This window comes from Pinus tabuliformis, chromosome 6 (assembly GCF_031772625.1).
Source record: "Pinus tabuliformis cultivar Carrire ecotype Pingquan chromosome 6, CPIR1, whole genome shotgun sequence".
NCBI classification, from domain to species: Eukaryota; Viridiplantae; Streptophyta; class Pinopsida; order Pinales; family Pinaceae; genus Pinus; species Pinus tabuliformis.
Window position 1 is genome coordinate 805476245 of NC_142292.1, and position 11576 is coordinate 805487820.

Consider the following 11576-nt stretch of genomic DNA (forward strand, 5'->3'; position numbering starts at 1 on the left):
ACATAAAATGGACACAGTTAAAGCACAAAAAAATTGCAACATAAAATAGACAGTTAAAGCAAACAAAAATGGATGTGTTAAGCTAAAAAAATTATGGATGCATCTTTTGTTGAGTTTTCAAGTAGGATTATGTTAAATTCACCTTGAAGTTGCGGCTTTAAAATTACACATCATAGGTTTGACGTTGCTTCTTTAAAATTACACATCACAAGTTTGAAATTACAACTCTAAATTTACACATCACAGGTTCTCCATCATTGATTGCAGGTTCTTAGGTTCTCCATCATTGTATCATCTCTCCATCAGTGTCCTCTATAGGCAGAGGAATAGAAGTTCTCCATCATTATGTCCTATGTACATAAAGGAATAGAAGTATGTTTAAGCAGCGAGAGGCATCAAAGGCACGAAGTGACACGCAAACACTGACACAGAGTAAGGTGGAAAAGGTACGAATGCCATTTGTCAGAAAATTTTCCAAAATGAATTATCCAGTGTAATAGTTTTACCCAAACTTTTTATTCAAAAAATTATCCACACTGCATTATCTGTTGTAATAACTTTATCCAAAGATTTTATGCATGAGGTTTTTCAAACTTTAGATAAAAAAAAAATTCCAATACAAAATGTTCTATAACCATTCAATAAATGCGAAAAATGAATTGTGCAAAAACATTGGATATGTATTCAACCTCGGAGAAAACTTTGGATAGGCATTGAAAATGAGAGAATGAATGATTGAGGAGAGTTTTTTATAAAAGCTCTTTTATCTATTTATCCAAAGTCCCGTATCAAAGTCTCGGCAATAAGAGCTCAAACCAGGTCACCCAATCATGTTTAAAATAAAAAGTTTTTATTTTTATTATATAAATGAAATATATTATCGTATTATGTTAAAAGATTGATGGGCATATAATTTTAAAAGTCAACACTAGATTAATAGATGGTCAATGTTCTATCAAACACTATAGTCCTGGGCATGGACTAATAAGAGATAATATGGAAGATAGAATTTCTTAAAATAACTTTCGAGAAAGAGAAAAAACAAATCTATAAGAACCAATTAATAATAAATAAAAATAAACATTGAAGGGAATGACCATGCCACTCCTTCCAAAATTGCACTATCCACATAGTCTTCTTCTCATCAAGTAGGAGAATTAGCTAAGGAATCATTCCATCAATAGTATAACCATGTAGAAATTGTAGAATTAAATGAGAGATGTGTGTGTAAAAAAAAATGATGAAAATACCTATTAGACATAGCGTTTGGGGAAGAAATAAATTGATTAGAAACAAATTAATAATAAATATGTGTAAATGTTGAAGGAACTACCATACCACTCCCCCAAAGTTCCTCTATCCACATAATCATATTTTCGTCACTTAAAAAAATTACCTGAAAAATTAATCCATCAATAATATAACCCTATCTATAATATATATATATATATATATATAAACTTTAACATCCAAAAAAGTACCTACATTTCATTCCTGAAATCAATCCCATAAAGTTTTGAAAAAAATGCATGGGAAAATTTGGAAATTGAAAAGGAAATCAAAATTTATAAGTGACATTATTCCCTAAATGAAATACACTCGTGAAATAGCTTCCATACAACCTTAATTTGAGGAAAATTGAGTGAAATATTTACAAAAGAAATCTCGTCTACGAAAAAAAATATAGGTTTTAAAAGAATTATTATATATATATATATATAAACAATACTTCAATAAAAATCCCTCTCGAAATTCTGGCGCCTCCCATAAAAATTTCAAAAAAATGCAGGGGAAAATTTGGAAATGGAAAAAGAAATCAAAATTTATAAGTGACATTATTCCCTGAATGAAATGCACTCGTGAAATAGCTTCCATACAACTTTAATTTGAGGAAAATTGGGTGAAATATTTAAAAAAGCGCAATCTCGTCTAAGAAAACTTGGGTGAACTATGTAAAACAAAAATTAGGTTTTAAAAGAATTATTATATATATATATATATATATATATATATATAACAATACTTCAATAAAAATCCCTCTCGAAATTCTGACCCCTCAAACTTCTCCTCTGGGCGAAATTTAGCTCTTGCAACTTTCAATGAATGAACGTTAAATCTTAATAACTAATGTTTTGTTTAATGATGTAAACCAACTTAAATCTCTTACCATCTAGTTTGATATTTAAACTCATATGACTTCACTACACATTAGTAATGAACACGTCCCTTCTAACTTCACGATTTTTAGTAGTTTCATTCTTTTCTATTACAATGTTCTCTTCGCATGGTTTGGTAACAATTTCACTATACATTACTAATGAACACGTCCCTTCTAACTTCACGATTTTTAGTAGTTTCATTCTTTTCTATTACAATGTTCTCTTCACATGGTTTGGTAACAATTGTAAGTTACCTTTCTAAATAATGTTGTAAAAACATTTAAAAATTGAGGTATAGGTGTACTAGATTTCAAATTGTCCATACATTTTCAATCAAAATTGTGTTATTGTGTTATTAGTCCCTGACATTTGGCAATGGGCAGGGACTATAGTAATCGAACAGCCTTGCTTTAGCATTAGTTTCCAATTTTAGTCTGCTGTTATTCGGTGATTATTATAAAGTTTCCAAACGTGCTGTGCGGGGATGTGCGGGGATGTGCCGAGATAACCAAAGTCTTATTTGGAGTTGAAGCTTTGCCATCTTATTTGGCCTCTTCCCGAGGCGGAAGAGGCTGGAGCATAGCCTAAATTGCTTTTTACGTCCTCTTCATTATCACTGATCGTCAACGGTCTCATGTTAATGTTAACATTAATTTGTATTATCGGCACAATTGTTTGCAGGGTATGCTAAGGTTTGCAGGTTAGGCTATTTGAGCATGTTAACGGGTGTTGTGCAGCAGGTGCTGCAAGTGTCCGTGCATGGCGGCAAGTGTCTGTCATGAACCACCGCCTAAACCTGCACTATAGGTGTTCTGGTGTTCAGGTGGATAGGCTTTGGGCAGCTTGTTCAGGTGCCCAGGCTTCAAGCAATTGAATCAATTGAATCAGAAACGCAGGTCCAGCATCTAAGGCGTATAAGGCAGCAGGAGGAGGTCCATGTAAGTTCTTCGTACTTGCCATGTAGGTTCTTCGTACTTGCACCTGCTCGAGGAGGAAGCAAGAGAAAAATGATAATATGCTCTACTTCTTTCTGTATTAGCACAAATATGTATTATGTATTAATTTTATAACTTACCCCTTTTCATATGTGCTCAGGGTTGCGAGCTTGGAACCAGAGAAGTTGTTCTGTGTAAAACTGCAAAACAACCCAACAATAAACAATTATTTTGCAATCATCTGTTTGAAAATTTCTCAGCTAAACAACAACCTGGTACATGTTTCATACCCAATTCTATTTCTTTAGAAATTTTATCTTAGTTACGCAATTAGCAGAGCTTTGATTGGAGGCCACGGTTTGCTCTGCTATCTGTGCGCCCAAGACTTGTGCTGTAATAACTGCTTGGTCCATCTGCTTCTGAGCAACACATTTCTGCTCCTCAACAGCAGTAGCCGCTGCCTGACGAGCGGCGAGTGCTGCTGCTTGCTTATCACCTTCTTGTTGTGCAAACAAAGAAAATTTAATTAGAAAACTGATCATCGTTACGAAGAAAATTATGGAATTCAGATATACCTCTTCTTAGACTCGGAAAGGATTGAAATTCTGTGCATCTTTTGATTCACCTACAGTTTGTTGTTGCTGTACACCCTTTTCTTTTTCTGTAGCAGATGGCCGTGATGCTTGCGAGTATTGGTCCGTTGTCTTTGCATTTGCCTCTTGCACTGATGCCATTTTATGATCTTAAGCTTGTGTCGCACGTTGCAGCTTACAGCAAAAGGCTGAAGGTCTCTCACAAGGGTAATTGAAACTGAAAATAGTATTAACAAGATTTCTGAGATAAGCCTGAGACATAGTTGCAACATAATGTAGTTCCAGCATCAAACTCAAAAAATAAAGTATTGCACGTGTGCTTCAATCTGTAATGAGTTCAACAGGTTACAGAATTCTAAGAAATTTGGAGTAGGAAATGAGAGATAATCATTATAAAATGTAAGCATTGAATCCGCTTAATGTAAGCTGACAACCATGAGAAATGGATTCTGGTTTTATATCTCAAATTATATATCTCAAGTTATCAGCTTACTCTTACTCTTCTTCAGTCCCCTGGTGTTGGGCCTGCTTTTTCTAGTGAGCATCTTTTTCTTGCAGTTCGCAGCCAAGGAAATTGCGCCATATGCATATATTGTCCACCGAATCCATGGCGGCCTATTTGCCTCCTTTTTGCTCGGTAAATTGGTCTGGAAATATCGTAGCCTGCGGAGAGAACGATCTACTCGGAAACAGAATGAAGGTGCCCATGAATTCGACAGAGAATATCTGCAGAATCTGACAGGCCTTCCTGCAATATTCACTTACGAGACCATAGAGATAGCGACGGGCGGATTCAGTAAAGAGATTGGAAAGGCAGGATTCGGCTCAGTTTATGAAGGAATCATGAAAGATGGCACACTGGTGGCCGTGAAATGTTTGGTGAACCAGTCCAGGCAGGGAGTAGCAGAGTGGGTTCCTCGCTGCCACAGAGAATGAGTCCCTCACCTCCCTGCTGCCTCAAAGCATTGATTTGCTGTCTCAGGTTTCGCTATGACGCCTGCGTTACCCAGCGTATGTTTTACACACAAGCACATGGCTTGCATGCAATGCACATGGTAAGTGAGAGATAAAGTGGTCTTCTGAGACAGATATCTGGCATCTAAATGATTAATTCCTTTAGCATAAGGTGAAACAACAATTAGCTTTTATTCTTCCCACGCATGTCTATTGCAAAAATTATTCTGTGGGTGTTTTCATTCAACGAGATTGTCAATGTTGCCATACAAAAAGCCACATCATTAACATATATTGACTGAGACATTCCATAGCACTAGATGATATAGTAATCCATGCCATAATGTAGTTAACAAGCTTGTAAAATTAAAATTAGCCTTTATTTCACACTGTTGAACCTCACCTCAACAGTCAACAAAAGCTCTTGCGGACTACAGAAACATTTAATAAGAAATAAATTTCATTGACTGACCTGAAAGCACTATCAACGGGCAAGCTCCTCAATTTATTTGGATATAATCACAATTATTAAACGCTTATGGGAAAATTTATTTTACACTCAACAAATAACAATTGGGCTTCGAAGCACTCAACAAATTCAACTACAGAACATATAATGATATTGCAGACCAACATAAGTTTCAAGCTTGTGCTGATAAAATAGACTGCAATGCTGCTTGTTGTTGAGGTTGCAAAGTCGACCATGCTGATGCAAGAACAGGTGGTGGCATTATTTGCTGGAGTCACCTTAGAAGCTGTACAATTCTAGAGATGGTCTCATCTGAAGCAATATCAGCACCGGCACACAAAATCTACACCAAAGAAGATAACAGTTAATGTATATATATCAAGGGGCCTTGTAAAAGAAAACAAGTTCAGATAATAGTTAAAAGTTTCATGCGGTCCATAGGACAGAGTTTCCATACTTGTCAGCATGACTCTCAAGCATGGCCCCTGGGACAAGTAACTCAACCAACTCATATTAGCTGAGCATGGTCCATTCACTATTAACCATTCTTGCAAGTACTTTTCCTCCATTAAAAGTGGATTTTATTGCATTTATTATACCACCGAGTATACCCAGTACATGCATGCTAGATATACCAAATCAACTCATGAGAGTGGTCTAGCAACAAACAGTGAAGTGATCGCTCTTGCGAGTACTAGTCCGTTGTCTTTGCATTTGCCTCTTGCACTGATGCCATTTTATGATCTTAAGCTCGTGTCGCAGGCTGCAGCTTACAGCAAAAGGCTGAAGGTCTCCGACAAGGGTAATTGAAACTGAAAACAGTATTAATCTTAATCCTACATTGGCACACTAGCCTCTATTTCCTAATCCAACTTTGGTAGGGACTTGCTGCTCTGCAGCTCATCTTGTTTACTATACATTCTCTTTTTTAAACTTTGTTTTATTTGGGTTTCCATATATTTATTTGAGGAAGCTTTATTGAATTTGGATTGGTATATTTCAACTCATTAAAGCTTTATCTAAATTGGATTAGGATTATTGAATGGAATGAGAATTTATTTGCAAAACTTTCTTTTCCAAATCTTCTTTACATGGAAATTACAATTACGTCCATCTTCCAATGATTTTGTTGAAGTTCTAGCAAAACTTTCTTTTCCAAATCTTCTTTACATGGAAATACAATTACGTCCATCTTCCAATGATTTTGTTGAAGTTATACCACTTCACACAGTTAGGTCTATCTTCCAATGATCTTGTTGATGTTCTACCACCTCACTTTTACTTCCTCTTCAAATATTAGGAAAGCTCCAAGTGTTGTTCTAACTAAAATATTTGGACAAGATCAAGTTGGTGGACATGCTAAGTTACTGTCTAATCATTCCTTTGAACTTGTTGAAGTTCTACCACCTCACTTTTAGTTCCTCTTCAAATATCATGAATACTCTAAAACATTTATTTTGTTGCTCTAACTAAAATATTTGGACAAGATCAAGCTGGTGGACAGGCTAAGCTACTGTCTATTTATTACAAAGTAGGTTTTTTAAATCTCTAAGGCTCATTTCCATACAATGAGAGTAAATTCCACATTCATAATCACTTTTTTATCTATATTATTCTTTATATTTTAGTAAGAAAAGTTATCAATAATTCATCTCATATTTCTTAATGAAATTCAATCCATAACCATATTTAATAGAATTATCACTTTGTCATGATGATTCATATGATAAGTGAATCAATTGCAACCAATATGTATTTTAGGAGGTCTCAACTTCATGATGTGGAAAAGGGATGTATAAGGGATGTATGTATCACTGGATCTATATAAATAATGGTTAATCATAACAAAATTTGCTTTCCAATCAATGTAAATAGCTTCAATGAATTCATAATTATGTGATTCTTCTATTAGTGCTCTTGATAAATTTGGCAATGCTTAAAAACAATGAACTTAACATATTGAAAATAATAGATGCCTAATCAACAAATATTGCATTCCATTTTAACAACACATCACCATGTGCTACATGCAATTAAAGTGTCATGAAATCCAAACCCAATAAACATTGTGATGGTTAATTATTATATTTTCAAATTTTTGAATATATAACTTCTATCCAATTTCTTTATTTTTTAATCTTTGATTATAGGGACCTCTGTATAATATCTAATTTCTTTATTTTTTATTCTTTAATTATTGATATTTTTATAACATATTCAAAGGAAAACATACTACAAAACAACCATTAATTATTTTTGTCAATATTCAAAGGAAAACATACTATAAAACAAATACCATTAATTATTTTTGTCAAAAGCAATTTAGTGATTAACATTTGCCTCTTGTTTGTTTGTTTGTTTTTTTCTTTGTTTTTTAAATTTTGTTTTCCTATAAATCTTGTTATCTTACCAGAGTATTTAAGAAGCACATAATATGATATCTCTAACTAATTTTACTAAATTTATTAATATATCACATATATATAATGAGCATTATAGAGAAAAATATTAATGATGATGTGGAAAATGGAGGTTTGATTTCATAATTACTGTTCTACAATTTAATGATGTGGACCACGTTAGATATATAGCTATCTAATTTTCCTGAATCCTAAGACTTAGCTATAATATCTAAAATCTTTGTGTTAACTTGTTGAAAAAAATAGGCTTTTGAATTGGTTTATATCGAATTATGAAATAATTTCAAAACTAGGGTGTATTAGTACATCTTCATTCCAAAACGAGGGTGTATGAGTACTAGATTTCAAATTATTTATTATTCTATATTATAGATTGTATTTTTCAAATTATGTTTAATTGGAATTGGAAATATTATATTGTTAGATTATTTAGTTAAATTAAGTTTGAATATTTGAATCCGTTAGAGTTTTATTTGAGTTGGGTTTGAATTAGTTAGTAAAATTTAATTTTCAAGGAAAATTTTAGGGTTTAGTATTCACAAATGGGTTAATGTTCCATACTTTTTCTAAAAAAATATTTGCTAATTTCCATTTTTTCTAACAATAATTAACCCAAATTTTATGGAATGAAATTATTTTATTTTAAAAATAGCCAAAATTTTATAGAGACTATGTAAAATAATTATAAATTTGAATATTTTTACAAAGATATTTCCAATTATTTTACAGTTTGCATATTAAAGACTAGTAAGAATAGACAAGATTTTTAAATTTCATGATATATTTTTATCTTTAAAGTTTCCCCTAATAACTTTATTTGTTGTGCTATTTTATACAAATCTTTCTCAAAATGCAACACAATCTATATTTCCATCTAGTGAACCTACTAAAATTCTATCCCTACTCATTGCCTCCTCGAATGGCATATAAAGTTTTAAAGGATACTTATGTTGTTCTAAATAAGTGGCATGTAGAACATTGAGCCAGTAAGCATATTTAGTTCTTATGTAATCGTAAGGTTTTCAAATATTCTAATTATATTTAACTATTTTGGTATAAACATTACCTAGTTGAAATAATTTAATACCTAATTATTAATGCACAGAGTTATGTGGAATTTACGGTTGTAGACAAAAGTGAATTCCCACAATAGAAAGCAAAGAATATAGAGTTTTCCTTAAAGGAATTGAAGAATGGAAGGAGGCTTACCTAGAATCCATCACAAGCTTTACTTTCCTCATGGATTGTAAGATATAGTTTTAGCTCTGATTGCTATAATTAGAACTTGCACATACAACCAAAGCAAGCCAAGCATCCACATCATCTACATAGAATAATTCAATTACTTTATTCAATGACTCAACGAGGCTTTGAAATGCATGAATGTAAATGTAACATAACACATATAGGAAAACAATATACTCTTTATATTAATAGAAATAGGAGAGAGTTTACAACAAAGAATAGTAGTTGATCTTGTAGAGATATCCACAAGTTGACTTGTCCTTCCTTGTCACAAAGCACACCTCAATGTCACTCTAATGCATAAATATGGTGACTCCTTTAGACTTAAGGAAGAAGCATGAGGGGAAGATCAGTTTCCAAAAGTCAATTGTGACGTTCTCGATGGCAGTAAATTTATAGAAAAAGGGATGGTAGTTTAGGCATTCTTATCAATTTACCAATCTAGACTTGAGATCCACTTAAGAGGGGAAAATGACCTCAATGGATAAGAGGTTAAATCTCCAAGGTGAGATAGATAAGACTTGAGATTCTTATCCAAGTTAAATTGTTAAAACAACCCCTTGAAACTCATGAAGAGGGAGCTAGAGATTCTTTTTAATTTTCCTGAATTTCTAGAATTAGTGCACACCCAACAAGGAGCAAGTTATTGCTGACCAGCGCTGGTACAGAAGGAAGCAATCAACATTGAATGTCAATCTCTAAAGAGGCGGGTGCGATGGGGCATAAAAGCTTGATTTTGAGCAGTTAGACCTTGAAACTCAGGCATTTTGGAATGATCATGCTTAGGGCTTTGTGTAGGGATGATGACAACATATTCATGCATGTGGATTGATCTGGTTTGTAGGCCTATTAACGAGATGCGACAAAATGACCTATAACACATGCTCTAATGCAAATTGTGGATGTAATGTTACATTTCTTTTTTAATAGAGTTGATAAACTAAATATTTCGACAAACTTTGATTTAAACAAAACTCATGAGATGTATCTCTTCAAGGTTGAACATGTAGTTTTAATGTGTGGATTTTTTAAGTTTAGTGTCACTCACAATGTCTTATTTTGATGCTTTCCCTTCTATCTTGATTTTATGGTTTTATTATATGATTCTTTTCAAAAATTAATATAAATTCTAACATTGTATTACAATGATTTTTAATTAGCCCCTATCATGGCATTATTATAGAAATTGATTCGGTTGGCCACTATTAGTTTAACATTGATTAATCCAAGTTATCATGTTTAACTTTGAAAAACAAATATTTATTTTTCAATATTATTGAAAAAAAAAATTAAACATTTGATTGGACTATGTTTTGAAAGTATAGCCTTTGTGCTATATGAATAAGTGCCTAAGTTTTTTTTCCATAATTTCAGTATGTAGTTGCAATATTTATGCCACGATTTTTAAATATATGTGCAATGATTTTTTAGTGTTAAGCTTAATAATTAAAATCCTTGAAAATAGATATGTTGACATAATTAACCTATTTACCATCATTTACTGCCAACCATAATTTAAACAAATTTTTAAAAGAAATGAATAGACGTAGACAATGTAAATGTGCCAAGTTAGTAGTGGTTACTACCCACCCAAAATTTATGCAAGTCCATATCCCTCAATAGGCCATTAACATTTCTACTTCATATATCAATTTGTATTTTTTCTAAATGAATAAGATAGTTGCCTTGAAACACTTTTTGTAATAGGATTTTGGTGCAATGGAATCAATAATTATATTTAAATAAAAAATTATTTTATAGTTTCGTATATAGCTAAGTGAATGATTTTATTTATGAATGAAATTGAAAGAAAATTATATATATAATTATAAATGTGTGAGGGGATAGTAAAGTTAAAAAAATGTTGAAATTATTTATTATTTTAGTTTCATGTATTTAATTCACACTTTCTAATGAAATAAATATGATTTTTTTTTTTAGCCATTAATTTTTTTGTACATTAGCTGGTCCAAATTTTATTATTCTTTTTGTTTGCTAGTTTATGCTAGTCTTGACATGACTATCACAACTAACATGTGGCTTGAGCATTTGCAACCTAGGGGCATCTAAACCATCAATATCATCCAAGGATTCCACATGGCCTAAGTCACACCAACCCTTAGCATGGGTGAATATAATCCCACATGGCTTGAGCCCCACCAACCCTTAGCATCTCTTTACACCGTGGACTTACTTAACAAAACACCCTGTTAAGATTTTCTCTAAGTCACATGAGCTTCAAAATTTCTCTCTCTCTCTCTCTCTCTCTCTCTCTATATATATATATATATATATATATATATATCTTATTTTAATTGAATATGGAATATGAGATGAAACATGAATCTGGTTCTACTCATCTATTGGTATTCCAAAAAGATGGGATAGAAGTTACAAAGAGAGTACATGAACTGGGAAGTTCTAACTCTGTGATGACTGAGACAAAATTGGTAGTAGTTCATGTTGACTCATTCAGACGGTGTTGGCAAAAAGTTCAAAAAAAATAAGAGCAAGAGAAGATAAAATAAATGACTATTATAAATCTTAGTCTTCTTTCTTTTTTTTTTGGGTAAGATGGTGTTCTTCATTCTCATAATGCTTCAAAACATATTCAAAATATAATTATATTCCTTTTTAAAATTGCAATAAAATTATGGTGGAAAAAAACATCTTTAGAAAAACAATAAAATATTCATTCAATCATTTAAAGAAATCTAAATAAAATTAATAATGATATTTAAAATAATTATAATTAAAATTGATAATTATATTAATAAGATAGATTTTTTTTTTAATTGGCA